A 13,906-nucleotide genomic window follows, 5' to 3' on the forward strand; every position below is an offset into this window, starting at 1 on the left:
GAGCTCTCAATAGCTGTTAAAGTCCTTAAAAAGACAGAGTAAGTGGAAATACAGGCTTGTAATTTTAGTTATGCCTGTATGAATTATCGTATGATTGCCACACAAACAGCTAGTTTCACACTAAAAGATACATTATTCTTTTTACAGGCAATATTTGTGAATGCTACAATAACACAATCAAAACAGCATCTCCTATAAAAATTGTAAAAGAAAAAAAAAAAAGAATAAAATGGGTAGAATGTGAAAACAGATGAAGTCAGAAAATAATAGAACAAATAAGCAAAGAACAGCCAAAGCAAACTCTTTTTTTTTTTTTTTTTTTTTCCAGAAATTGTAAGAGGTTGAATGCAAATTTTAGCATCTTGAGAAAAATTCAGCTTCTGAACCCTTTAAAAGGCTGACATGATTCAAGAAAGCTTCCTTGCCTGAGCTCATGTTAGGCACTGATAACACTGCAACCTTAGGACATAAAAGTGCTCCAGCAAATAAGATGGCAGCTAACAAACACCCCAGCATTTTGATTTATAAGTAAAATAGTTTTCCTATTATTTTATAAAAGAACCAAGAGCATTTTATGATGTTCTATTTTGGAGAACAGTTCAATAGCTTAAATGGAACCATTTCCAATTACAATAATGATATTTCAGCCTGAAAGTTTTTGATTAAAAATTAAAATGTCTCTGGATGAATCTGTCCTCTAGGCTTTACATGTGTGAAAAGGGCTCCATGGGCAAGATCTAGGAACACTATTCTGCAGTTATATCTTGCTTCTCTCGTTCCACATAGGAGAGTCAACATTTTCTCAGTGCTTTTTAGGAAAAAAAATATATATATAGAAAAGCCTAGTTTTCAGAGGCTACATTGTTGTGTGGTCATTTTTTTTGTTTTGTTTTGCTTTTATTTTTGTTCTTGTTGTTTTTTGGTTTGGGGGTTGATATATTTTATTTTATTTTTGCATTCTCTTTCTCTCTCCCATACTTAGGCTCTGTGACTTATTGGGTGAGACCCTTTCATTGTGAAGGGCAGTATCATCTGAACCTCTCATATCAGTTTCTCACAATGTCACTAGTTTCCACAGCAGCATTAAGCATTTCGGGGAAGGACTTGCTGTGCCGAGGCTAAAAACACTCAGCTGTGGGAGGAAAGAGAAGCAGAAAACAGGTTTCAGGAGGGGAGGGAGAGCAGAGAGGGGCCTTGCTGTGTTGTGGTTAATCCCCTAGCACTGTACCAAGAAGGTGAAAAAGGAGATTTTTAACTTAAAACCAGCAACAAAATATGTGTTCTACAGACATACATAGAGCTATGGTACAGAAAAGTGAGAGAAAGAAGTTATGCCATTCAAAAGAAGCGTTCTTCTTGGCTACAACAGCTAGCTATCTAGTGTGACAGCATCTCTTTGTTTCTTGAGGAAAGAATCGCAACAGAATGCAAAGACTATAACTGGGGTAAATGTTCTTCTTTGAAGTCTAGTCTCTTTTTGTACACTCAGATCTCGCAGCGAGAGGTATATGATGGCTGATATTACAGAAAATGCTGGATTAGGTCAGACTTGTAATGCATTTCTCAGATATGCAATTGATAGTGTTCTGCTGTGCAGAAATGCTTCTTAATGCTATTTGAATCTTTAAATGTCAATAATGTGGTCTAAGTAAATGTCTGTAAGAAGAAGTGTCTTTTTCTATGGCTTCACCATCTTTTCTCCATAAAGGAGGGAAAGAAGACAGAGTTGTTATGACAAAATCTGAGAAGGAAATGAATCTCAATTAGTACTTAAAATAATCCCACCACCTTAGATGTTATAATTGCAATTTTAGTGACTGTCACCTCTGTGAGCTATGCAAGGTGGGACTGTTAACACCAGGGTGATGTTGGAGACAGAAGGTATGCAGTATCACCTGCTTTCACATGTATTTTATGAAGTGTTCTCAGAAAGTAGGATAGCAAAGAAAAGTGCATTTCTTGGTGGCATGAAGTCTGAACTGACAGGAATTCATTGAGGACTTGAAGCATGCATTGATTGGCAGTGTTGGATTGCCTGTTATAATTTAATATTTAATTAACAAATCAGTGAGGGGAAATAGCATCCATAAGCACCGATAATGGGATGTTCAGCATAGCCTGCAAAGTAACCATTTGAATATTAAGAAAGAATAAAGTTAAAGGCTCATCACACAGCTCCAACCCAGTACTTCCACAGTACTTCCACTTCCTTATATTTATGCTTGCAAATACTTTCATTAGATCCAGCAAGATAGACTGGCCAGGTGAATAGCCACATATTTCTCTGCTTGCTGCCTTGCAATCTCCTTACCCTGTTCCGAGCCACATGTGAAAGTTTTGTGCCTTCCCCTTCCTATAAGAGGGAACAAGAAAGGGTTTGAAAACAAGAGAGTGCTTTTAACCATGTGTAGATCTTCCCAGGGGGAGGAGAAGGACAAGTCTACATCCTGGCTGAATTCTCCAACAAACTGGTTTTAAAACAGCATGAGCAGGCTCCCCTGCTAGCACCATTTATCAGGAAGGGATACTCCAGTAGAAGATAAATGACTTGCAATCTCAAGTGAAGGGAGGCATTTTCTGCAGCCCAGAGTGCAATACCCTTTCATGCTTTTTGCTTAGTGCCTTAAAGTCAGCCACTTCCTGCTCATCACGTTAGTCCTTGTAGTGCTAACTGCTCTGGTGGAGTGTGAGTCAGCTCTGTGGATTTCGTGGGGTGACAAAAATCAGCTGCAGCATCACCGTGTTCCCTCACTGAACCCAAAGGAGGAGGGTAGAAAGAAGAAAGTAGAATGCAGGGAATAAAAGTTCTCAGAAGTATTACAGTGCCCTTGGGACTACAGCTTTCCAATATCTGCTCTGGCATCAGCTTTACCAAATCAGTAGCCAATTTAGCTTTCTGTGAGGTGGCTTAAAATACCTACCTGTCTCACAGGGGCCTTGTGAAGGTTCATTAGCTAAAAAACTTTGCAGATGGAAAGTGCAAAATGGGTGCATTCTGCTGATGCCATGATCCTCTCCAGGCTTTAAAGCATCATCAAGAGACCCTCTGAGGAAAGCAGTTGTTTCTCAACCGTGGATACTTACCATTTATAGTCCACTGTGTTTGCTTGAGTTTGTAACTGCTTGGATTTTGTTTGCTGCATTTTTCAGTTCAGCTTGGTTGCTAGAATCGCAAGATGAAATACATTTGTTTAGTTTGTGGTGATGCTCCTCTGGAGACTGTTACAGCTGAGACTTAGCCTGTGTGTACATCAGTTCATAATTATCGGTCTCATGAGAAGTAAAGTGAGATGAAGCATTCTATGGCAGGACTTCTTGAATTAGATTTCTTGGTGCATCTGGAATATTAGCTTGGAAATTGTTTGTGGTTTTAGGTCTGTTTTAATAATTCTGAAAAGCTTCTGATGTATTAATGCATCATTCATATGCAAGAATGTGTATTCTTTCAGATGGCTCAGGTAAACAGATCAGGCATTTTGTTATTACATTCAAAGTTCTCACATGAGCCGCATATTAAAAAACTCTAATTACGTGGAATATTGAAAGCTGGGGGAAGAGCAACGACATAAGGTGTTCTTGTTTCTTGACTTACAGCAGTGCTGTGAGGGGGTCGTGTCACAAACAGACGAGGAGCCTCAGTTCACCACTCCTGGCTTTGAATAGGATGTTACTCCAGGCTCAGTTCTGGCTCTTGTTCTTCTGCATAACACTTTCCCCCAGAATTAGTTTCACCGATCTCAGCTAATTCCTTCAGATGTGGGATAATCAATTCTGCCACTGCTCTCATCCCTCTCCAACGAAGTTGTGATAGAGTTCTTGAAATTCGTGTACAGGCTTCAGATTTTCCATTATCTTTGAAACAAGCTCTGAAAAATCTCATTCTGCGCGTCTCGGTTTTGTGTCACCATTTGGCACTGCTGACTTAGCTGTGCGTTGGATAATGCCACAGGGACGTTCACAGCTAGCATAGCTGAGTGCAGTTCCGGGGAGTTTAGCAGACTTTCAGATGGTTAGATCAGCAATGAATAATGTGTAGCCTTTAAACCACAGAGCAAGTGAACAGCAAGGCAACTCGGTTGCATCCATTCCCAGTATGAATTCCTAGATTTATACCAGGACTAAATTTATGATATCCATTTACCTGAGCGCTCAAAGCTGTCCTCATAATTCATGTCGAGCAGCGTGCTGCAACTATGCTGTTCCTCTGAGCGTGAATTAAATTCATTGCTGTTATAAGAACGTGTAACTCCCTGGGCTACAGTGAAGTGACACTGGGTTACACAAACTGAGTCCTATGACTTCATCCAAGGCTCAGCTAGAGGTAAAACAACTGGATACTGAAACAAAGTTGAATACGTCTGCAATGTCATAAAGAGTGAGCAGTAAGGCTAGAAGAGGTGATCGGATACGGATGAGTGAGTTAATTTAATTCTGATTAATAGTACAGACCCTGAAAGTCTAGGGATTTCAAAGATTAAGTAGTACATTTTTAAGGAGACATAGTGCTTTGGTTTGATAAAATATGATTTACACTTTTACATGCATTTCCATAGCATGAAAACTATCCATATGTGTTTAAGGGATATATGCAGTTGTATACAGCCTCATGTATAGAGCCATGGATTCTTCCTGCTCTGTTCTGCCCAGCAAAGGAGACATTCTGTGAAGGTTCAGATAAATTAGCACTGGTGGGTTTGGTTCAGCTTGATTTGATGTTGAGTAATTGCATTGACAGGGCAATTCTTTGCATTGCCAAGCTTATTATCGCTCATTACTCCCATATCAGTTGCTAGTTTGCTGCAAAATGACAGCAGGAGGTATAAATTGCAAAGCTCTGCAGAGGAATACTTTGGACACAGGGTATCTGTAGAGATGTGGTGGGCAGGTTGGGATTACTGAGAGTGGAAGCTGGATATTGCTGCCAAAAAGTTTGGCAGAGGTTTGGTTACTTCTTGTATAGTTTCACCTGATATCATCAGGCTTCATCCTTCGGCACAGTGTCAAAAGTCTTCAGGGCTGTTGCTACCAGGGCTGATAGCTGCCGTGCTGTTCAAGGCTGCAAAGGTATCTTTGCCTTGATGGCAGATGCTGAAGAATCGCATCGCAGGAAATTACCCTTGTGATCTGTTTCATGTATAAGGAGATACACACACAAATTCCTGCAGTGTGATGGCAGCAGGGGGCTGTACAACATCTACAAGGAGCACCAAAGTTGTCATCTTTCCACTGTCCGTCTGTGGGTAGAGTGGTGGAATAACACCATAATAGAATAATTGCCATAATATTATTTGACACTGTCAATCTTGCTGATAACTGAATGTGTTTAAATTAGGAAATGCCATTTCTTGAGATGCAATGAAAGACAGCATTGTTAACCACCAGTAGCCATAGCTTAACAGGTAATTGCTGCTATGTATGAGCCGTGCTTGTTTGATTAAATTGGTTTACCCAATAACTGAAGGCTTATTGTGATATAATTGTAATTGCAATATACTGTGTTATTTCTGAACAACAGAAGAATAAAGGCTAAAGGGTATCCAGTGGAAGAAACCATCTCCTGCATGCAAATAAACTATCCAGTCACTGTTATAAACAAGAAGCATTGTGTTCTGCCAGACTCGCAACAAAGAAATCATTATCTGTCTGGCCTTTGCATTGAAGAACAATAATCTGTATTTCCAAAATTAAAACCATAATTAAGATATTATTATGAGTCCACGAAACAAGAATGAGGAAAATGATAGAGTTAGTCCCTTCTGAGTCTCACATCCCCAATTAGCAACCCCTGAATCTGTGGTTCACATTTTTCCCACATAAGGATAGCTTTGCCTGGCTCTCTGTTGGCTATGGAGGCATCACCCTGTGGGGCAGCCAAATCATGGCGATGCTTCTCTCATTACCCACCTGCCAATGAGACAAGAGTTTCATTGAGATGTCCCTCAGATACTTTGGGATGTACATAGGCCCTGTTTGGCACTGGAACCCAGAAAACTGCACAGCAGCCATCTGACAGACAAAAACCGGTCACAGATTTTTTGAGCCAGTGGAAATAGGTTGAAATCACTCCTCGTGCCCTTCTTCAGGGTTGCATTTGACTCTCCTTTGGGTGTGGATAGAAGTCTTGGTCTTGGTCAATGTGTCCATACAGAATCATGGCAAATAAGAGTGAAAAGAGACAAAAGTGATCTTTCAAAGTTTCTACCACGAAGCAAGGCCTCTGAATTACAATTGAGAATACCTGTGTATATATATTTGCCCATATTATTATTATTGTCAGAACAGGCCAAGATCTTCACAGGTCTTATGTTTCACGTGCTATTAATTTGTCATTGAATTTAAAAAGACATCGTTCAGCTCATCTGGATACCGTGACAAATAGTAAAAGTTAGAAAGAAGTCCCCCATTCAGTCTTTGGCATCTCCTAAGCTTCCGCAGAACATGAGCAAGTTACAATGCTGTAGCTAAGGAATTTGCTGCATTCTCTAAGATGGCTGATGGTGCAAAAAGAACTTCAGATTTGGAAAGTCGAGTCTGCAGTGAGTCAGAAAATATAGAGAACAGACTTCATTTAACATGACTCACTCACATCCTGTCTCCAGATTTAAGGCTGAAACTGGCTGCGCAAAGAGTGCGGAATACAGTGGAAGGGTAAGGTCAAGACAAAAAGCAAGAGGTCTGTTTTTTTTTTTCCTTCCTGTAATAGAAACTTTCAGGGAAAAACATGATCCAGAGCAAGTAGTAATGAAGTTGCAGGTAAACTGTGTTTTTAGGCTCTGTTTTTGCCTCCTGTGCCTGCCCACCGACTTCCTCAGCACTGCTACCTTACTTGTGCCTGGCTGTCAGCAGGTCTGCAGCCCCATCAGCTCCTGCCCTGCACCCCCGTGTTTTGCTGCCGAGCACACACAGCACCACCCAAGCGCTGAGGCCACCTGCGTGTTCAAGGGATCTCAAAATAGGTCTTTCTAAAGTAGATCTTCCTTTGCTTCCTGGCCATGTGATGCTAAGTGCTTCAGTGTGCGTGGTCCAAATGGGGACAGCTTCAGGGCAGGAGCTGTGCTCACATCTCAGCTCTGAACTGGGCCACTCGGCTGTGACCCCAGCTGGCCTGCTAGCCCAGTGAAATGCCACCTCCCAGGGTTGTGCTGTTTGGAGTAGAGGTCTCTCCCTGTCCCTTGGCATGCGTTTCTTTAACCTCCCGATCACAACACGTGCATGAAATGACACCTGCTGGGGTGGACGTAGGCATTGATGCATCCAGCTAGGCATTTAGTCCCAGGTTTTGCTTTTTAATTCTGACTGCATCAGGCAGTTCTTTGCTCTGCTTCCTGAGGATCCCTACAGGGGTCAGGAGACACTGTGGGGGAGCTTATCTCAGTATTGACGAGCACCATTTGTGACAGGGGAGGAAGGGGTTGGGTTTACAGTCTATCCCTAAGGCTTCTGAGAAATCCAGGACAGTCATTCATTTTTGTTCATTTTAGGTATAATGTATATGCATATCTTCAGATGTCAGAATCAGCAGTTCTTAAACTTTCATCTCACTACCTGGAGGGGGACGATTGGGGGTTGCTCTCCATTGCCATACCCTGTACGTCCCTCTCCTGAGCGATACCAAAGGGCTGGACCCTGGAGTGGGTTTCCACAGGAGTCAGTGGGGTGGGCAGAGATGCGTGCGTGCTCCCTCTGCTGTCTCTTTGTGCTTTCTGGAGCAAGCTGCAGCACTCATCCTCCTCTGCAGATGTCTACGCTGGAAAAGCTTTGCCCGAACAGGACAGGGCTGCGGTGCGTGCATGGCACAAGCTGGGTACAGCTCGGCTGATGTGGTCATTAAAAGGGTCCTACAAAGCCCATGGTCCTGTCGCTGGCCGTGGGGGTGAGTGTCCGGGTAATGTTAGAGAAGGCTCTGCTCCTCCAGGCAGCGTCTTTCAGGTGCAATGTAAAGCAGCAATCTTGCCTACCACCGGTAGGATTTATTATTATTATTATTATTATTATTATTTTCTGTATTAAAATAGTGCAATCCTACTGAGGATTTAAGAAATTGCAATTTGGTTGTCTGCACCCTTCCTCTTCTCCTCCAAAATCATGAAGACAAACTACAATTTTTAAATTCAGAAAGTAAAACAAGTCACTGCATGAGCAACCAAAATAAGGAAGCCTATTTTCCTTTGAATTCTCATCTTCTGACCGCAGCCCTTCCCTTTTTCCACAGTGGCCCTACTTTTACCACTGCTCAGGAGCTCTGTATGTGCTGACTGGCAGGCCAGGATCTGTCTGTCAAATGCATACCTTGTACAAAACATATATATATATATATAATTTATTTTATTTTTCAGATCAAGATGAAACTGCCCAGCAAACTGACAAGTTTCTGGGACAACTAGGTGACAGGTGCCTAGCATGACAGCATAAGTTTTGTTCCTGTAAGAAAGGAGATTATAGAGGTTATGTTTTGTATTTGTCTTCTGAACTTGGAGGCTTCAGCGTTCATTTGAGTCACTGAGAAATGTGAAGAGAAAGTTTTGTTTGGAAAGCAATAGGAAAAGCTGTGTGGATTTATTTTCCTCAGTGTATGAATATGGAAACTAAGAGCACAGGCACTGCATATTCAGAGAAAAGGTAAAATTATAAACTGGCAGCAGATGGGATGGAAGCGGTATTTTAGTTTTACCTAGCTAGGTTTCTCAGAGTGTTTGTCATGTGTTGCTTTTTCCTTTGCTCCCTGCCCTCAGTGGGTGTTATTGTTTATTATATCCAGAAAAAGAGAGAAATGAGATTTAGACTTTTAAAGAACTCCTTTAGTTCTGTTTCCTGCAGCTGTCTGCTGAAAGATTCCCATTCATGGCCATACCCATCTCATCCTTGGCAGTGTTGCTATATATATATTATCTGCTTCACAGATAGTTAGATGTGAGAGAATCATAACAAAAGATGGCAAAAGGAAACATTAAGAGATAATATAGTCCATCCCTCAGTTCTAATGCAGCACCACCAAACACCTCTGTTGTTTAATAGCTATTTTTCTAACTTGTGTTTGCTGAGGTTTATTGACAGAGGCTCCACAGTTTCCTTATAGCATTATTTCCACTGACTTGCCCATTTTGCCATTCAGTACTGTTTTTTAATGCCTCATCCTGATATCTCTTTCTGTAGATCAAAAGCATAACATCTCTTCAGCTTGTGTGTGCTGAAAGACCTGACGTATGGCCATGTGCCCCCTCCATCTTCTCTTCTCTTGCCTAGCAATCCAGACCCCCGAGTCTCCCCCTCACAGAACATTTTGCTGGAGCTCTGACCATTCTCAGTGCTCTTGCCTAACTATTTCCAGTTAAACCACCTCTTTCTTGAACTGTGATACCTTGAGTGCACTGTGCTTCAGCTGAGACATTTAGCAGTACTGAGAACAGAAGAATTGCTTTGTTTGCCTGTAACAGGCTACATCCCTGCTTGTGTGTGCCAGTATGATGTTGCTTGCTTTCTGATACCATGACACTGTTTCTTCCATTCAGCTGGGAATTACCACTGCTGCCTAAATGGCCTTTCCTCATTCCTCTGTGTGTTTGTATATTCCTGCCTATGTGTGGTGCTCTGCATTTTCCTTCTTGAATTTCATCTTGCTGCTTCACAAATACCCATGGGTACGTTCAGCTGTTGGCTGAGGACTTCTCAGAGACTCGTTCTTGTGCTTAACTGAGCAGACACTCTGTGTGTTTCGGACCAGCCAGACACCAAGGAAGTGGTAAAGCAGCCCAGGCACTTATCACAGCCTGGCAGCAGAGCTCATGCAAGGCTGACAGCTTTATATGGAGTTTTGCTGACAGCTTTATACGGAATTATTAGTCATTGTTATTGCTTACATAAACGTGGCATGCAAAGAAACCTTAACTGCAGATCTGTGTCTCTATATTAAAGATAAAAAATAAAAACAAAAAGTAAAAAGCTGTTTAAGAAAGTATGCAGTGTTGTCAATGTATCCTCTAAGTAAGCCTCTATCTAGGTGCTTTGTGTTGCTCATTGCCTTATAGCTTGCAAAGAACATCCACTTTTCAAACTGATATTGAAATTCCTCATGGTACAATCAGCCATTTTTCAAACCATGGCAGTTATTGCTTTCCCACAAGGGAAGATAGCTGAAGGATGATGAGGATGCTTCTGCAGCTCTAACTCTTAGTAATAAATGATACAGCGCTATTAGTGCTATTAGTGTGATTTTTATGAAGTAACGTTTCAGTAAAAGCTGGTTACAATATGCACTAAGCAGGATTTATAGGCCTGAAATTATAACTGTCCAGCATTCCTGACCAATGACTTATTTATCATTGTAGTCAGAAGACAAAGCTTTCTATATTGAAAAATAGTTGATACCTCTTTAATTCCAGCTTAGGTACAATGTGGACATTGTGCTTTTTAACCACCCACTGACAGTAACTAAAGTGCAGTGGACCTGCATTTTGTAATGTATGAAATTGCTCCTAGGATTCTGCAGCACCCATGAGAAAATTGCAAGGAATTCTTACTTATCCCTGGGCGAGTGTTCCTCGCCTGAATAAAATAAAAGTCTTTCTAAGAGCTTCATTCTTAAGATCTTATATTAAGGTGGCCCCCTAATGGTGTACCAGAATCTCAGCTTAAGGTGCCCAGCTGACTTCCAAATACTTACTTTTAATTACCATCTTTTCTTTCCCCAGGGATTATTTTTGAAAATGTAGGTCTCAGGGTGCGTGTGCTTAAGAAATTATCTCATGTTGACATTTCTGCCTTGTACAACAAAGCAAAATAAACCAAAACAAGAAAATGATCTGTCAGGCAAAATTTCCGCTAACCTGAGAACACTTGCTTCTCTTTTCTCCTTCCCTTGTGCAGTGAGCACTATATGTCTAGATTTCACTAATGCATTAGGCACAGAAAATGTAAGGTTTTAGGAAACAGGATGTGAAAAGAACCCACAGATTGGAGATGCTAATTACATCATTTGATGCACTACTGGAGTTTAGATAATGCCAGTTATTAATAGAACTCTTGTAGAGTAGGGTATGTGCTTGTTCTTATCATCTGGAGAGCTATCACCAAAAGATACTCTTTTAAGATTTGTCCAGATAGAGAATAATAGACAGAGACAGACAATAATGCAAAACACTTTATTAACATGTAAACGCTCGCTTTCAGGATTTCAGGGTGTTTAAAACTGGTGGCTCATGTAATGGTAATGGTGGCTCATGTAATGTGTTCCCTTTTTTAGATAGGTGTGATCCAAAACCCAGTCTTCGCCCAGTCCTTCCACCCCTGACCCCAGTGCACAACACACGCACATGGGGCTTCCAAGTGGTGCTGTCAGCAGAGCGGAGTTAGCTATCCTGCGTATGGCTCATCTGCTGAACAGAACGTGTCTGGGGCAGGGGCTGGAGGGTGGGAATGTGTTTTAGAAAGATGTAACTGGAATCTGGAAAAACTAGGTGCTCATCACACCCCAGGAAAGTCAAAGTCTGTCTTCAATGGAAAGGAGAGGTGGGAAGAGCAGTAATATCTCAGGTACTGTTAATGAACAGCATAGCAGCAAGACAAACATCTGACAGAGGCATCATCACCAAAGGTGGCAGAACTGTGCCCTTATGCCACTGTGCGAGAGATCTCCTGGTTTAGTAACCGTGAGTGACAGCTCCTTCCCAGCTAGTGAGTCTCTTGCAAAAGCAAGTACTCTCCTACTAGCTAGCAGAGAATTAACAGGGGGGAGAAAAGGGGGTGAAAGGGTGAGCTTTGTTTTATTTAATGTTTTGGGCATTGCCTTTCCAATAACTAGCAGTGGTACACTGACATCTGATGGTGTTATGCAGAGGTAATTTGCCCATTTTTAGTTCCCTCCCGCTGTACGAGACTATCAGTCTTGTTTCAAAGAGCAGAGTTGTTAGAGTAGCTGTATGACAGATTTGCTGTAATTTACTCACTGGAGGTTTCTTTTAAGAGCAAAATGTCACAGTGGAGGAAAAAAAAAAAAAAAGACTTTATCATTTTGAATTTTACTTTTGCTGTAAAGTGCTTTTCAAAGTTTGTACCTTTGACAGCAGAATAAGACAATATGCCAGTTCTGATAAGAAAAGAACATACCCTTGCACTGGTTGTGTTGACTTGCCTATGAAATTTCATCCATCTTTCCTTATTCATAGAAGCCCATTTTAAAGACTGAGATATACAGTGCATTAATGACACAGTAAAGATCAAACCATCAGTATGTTTTTTTTGGTGTTATTTTGTGCTCTAGCGTAAGGTGGAAAGAGGAGCTACCTGCCTGTTTTTCAGTCACACGTACACACAAACAAACACAAAAAAGCAGTTCCTTCATCTCATTCTCTGGGAGAAAACCTGTTTCACACGTTGGTTGCTCTACTGATTCCCCCTGGGAAATGACTGTACAAACATCGGTAGAACTTCATTAACCTGCTCAGCCCTGGGTATGCTGCAGTAGGCTATGAATCAGTAGAGATTGTTTCATGCACAGATTAAATAATAATGAAAGCATATTTTACAGTCTACTCCCTTAACCAGTCATCCCTTTGTTCCTGTATCTGCCTTAATTTACCTTTTATCCATTTTCCTTCTATAGGCACATCAAGAATAAAACCTGTTGGTTTCATTCTGGGATCATTTATCCTTGTGCCTTATTCCCATTATACAAGAAAAAAAAAATGGTTGTTTCTAGTTTAATTTTGTTCACATCACCCTTTTAAAGGTGTCAGATCAGCTCACAGCTCTTCTCCCTCTTGTTCTTATTATATTGCATCCTAATTTTTTGGTGCCTGCATTTTCTTCTGCCTCCACAGTACTTATTACTGAAAAAAGTGTGTGGAAATTTCATCCAAAAGAGCTCCTTTCCCCAGTCTGGGACTCCTTGATTACAAGGAGGCCTGGTGTTGGAACAGTTTGGTTTTGCTTTACTTCCTAGCCTTCATAAGAAACAACTGAAGTAAGATAAGCATGAGAGGTGCAAATAGAAGGAAAATGAAACAGAAGTCTCTGAAGTCAAAGGCAGGTTTGTCATTCAGGTGGCAGATTTGTCTGTAAGAATACCCAAGAAAGAAGATGGATTAGAAGAAGGAGGGGATCAGCATTAGTGCAGAAGAAGAGGGAATAAGAAAAGGACACTTAGGATGGAAGTGCAGAGGACAGAAGGAAGAAACAAGAACAGAGGAGAATGTGAGACCAATCTGTGTGACTGCAATGACCAGAGCTCCAAAAATTTCAGACAGAGGCAGGGAATCCAGAACATATGTGTATGCAGCTGAAGAAAAGACAGTCAGAAAGGAAAATGGTTAAAAACCCACAAACAAATCCACTCACAAGAGTGGCCATGAGCTAAGAGTAATGTAGATGTGCACACAGTGTAACTGCAGACTTGTGTATATATTGAGAAAGCAAGGTGGAAATATCCTACCTTCTATTAACCTTCCCATGAACAGCCCAGATTGGATAAGGTAAGGACAAGATGGAAACGGAGCCACAAGGCACTGAAGTACATTTCAGATGACTGCTAGGAAATACTTGGTACATTCTAAAGAGGAGCACCGGATGGCCCGTTTCAAAGTTCCTTAAAGGTCTGCTCTCTTGCTGACATGCGTATGATCGTTCTCAGACAGCTTTATATCTAAAAAGATGGTTAACAGATGTTACCCAGGCAAGATGATCTTCCAACCAGCCTTCTGCTGGGGTGCTGAGAGTTTATTTTTAAGAAATTGAATGACTGTTTTTGAGTGTGAGGGATTAATGTGGACTTTATTAGTATATTGAAATACTCTAGAGAATATTATCAACAAAAGTTTCATCCAACCATGAAAAAAAGATAAATTTCTGTGCCAAAAAAATCAATGCATGCACTAGTTTCTCAAAGGCAGATACAATTAACATTTTGGAGGTG

Source organism: Oxyura jamaicensis, chromosome 3 (genome assembly GCF_011077185.1).
Source record: "Oxyura jamaicensis isolate SHBP4307 breed ruddy duck chromosome 3, BPBGC_Ojam_1.0, whole genome shotgun sequence".
Taxonomy (NCBI): Eukaryota; Metazoa; Chordata; class Aves; order Anseriformes; family Anatidae; genus Oxyura; species Oxyura jamaicensis.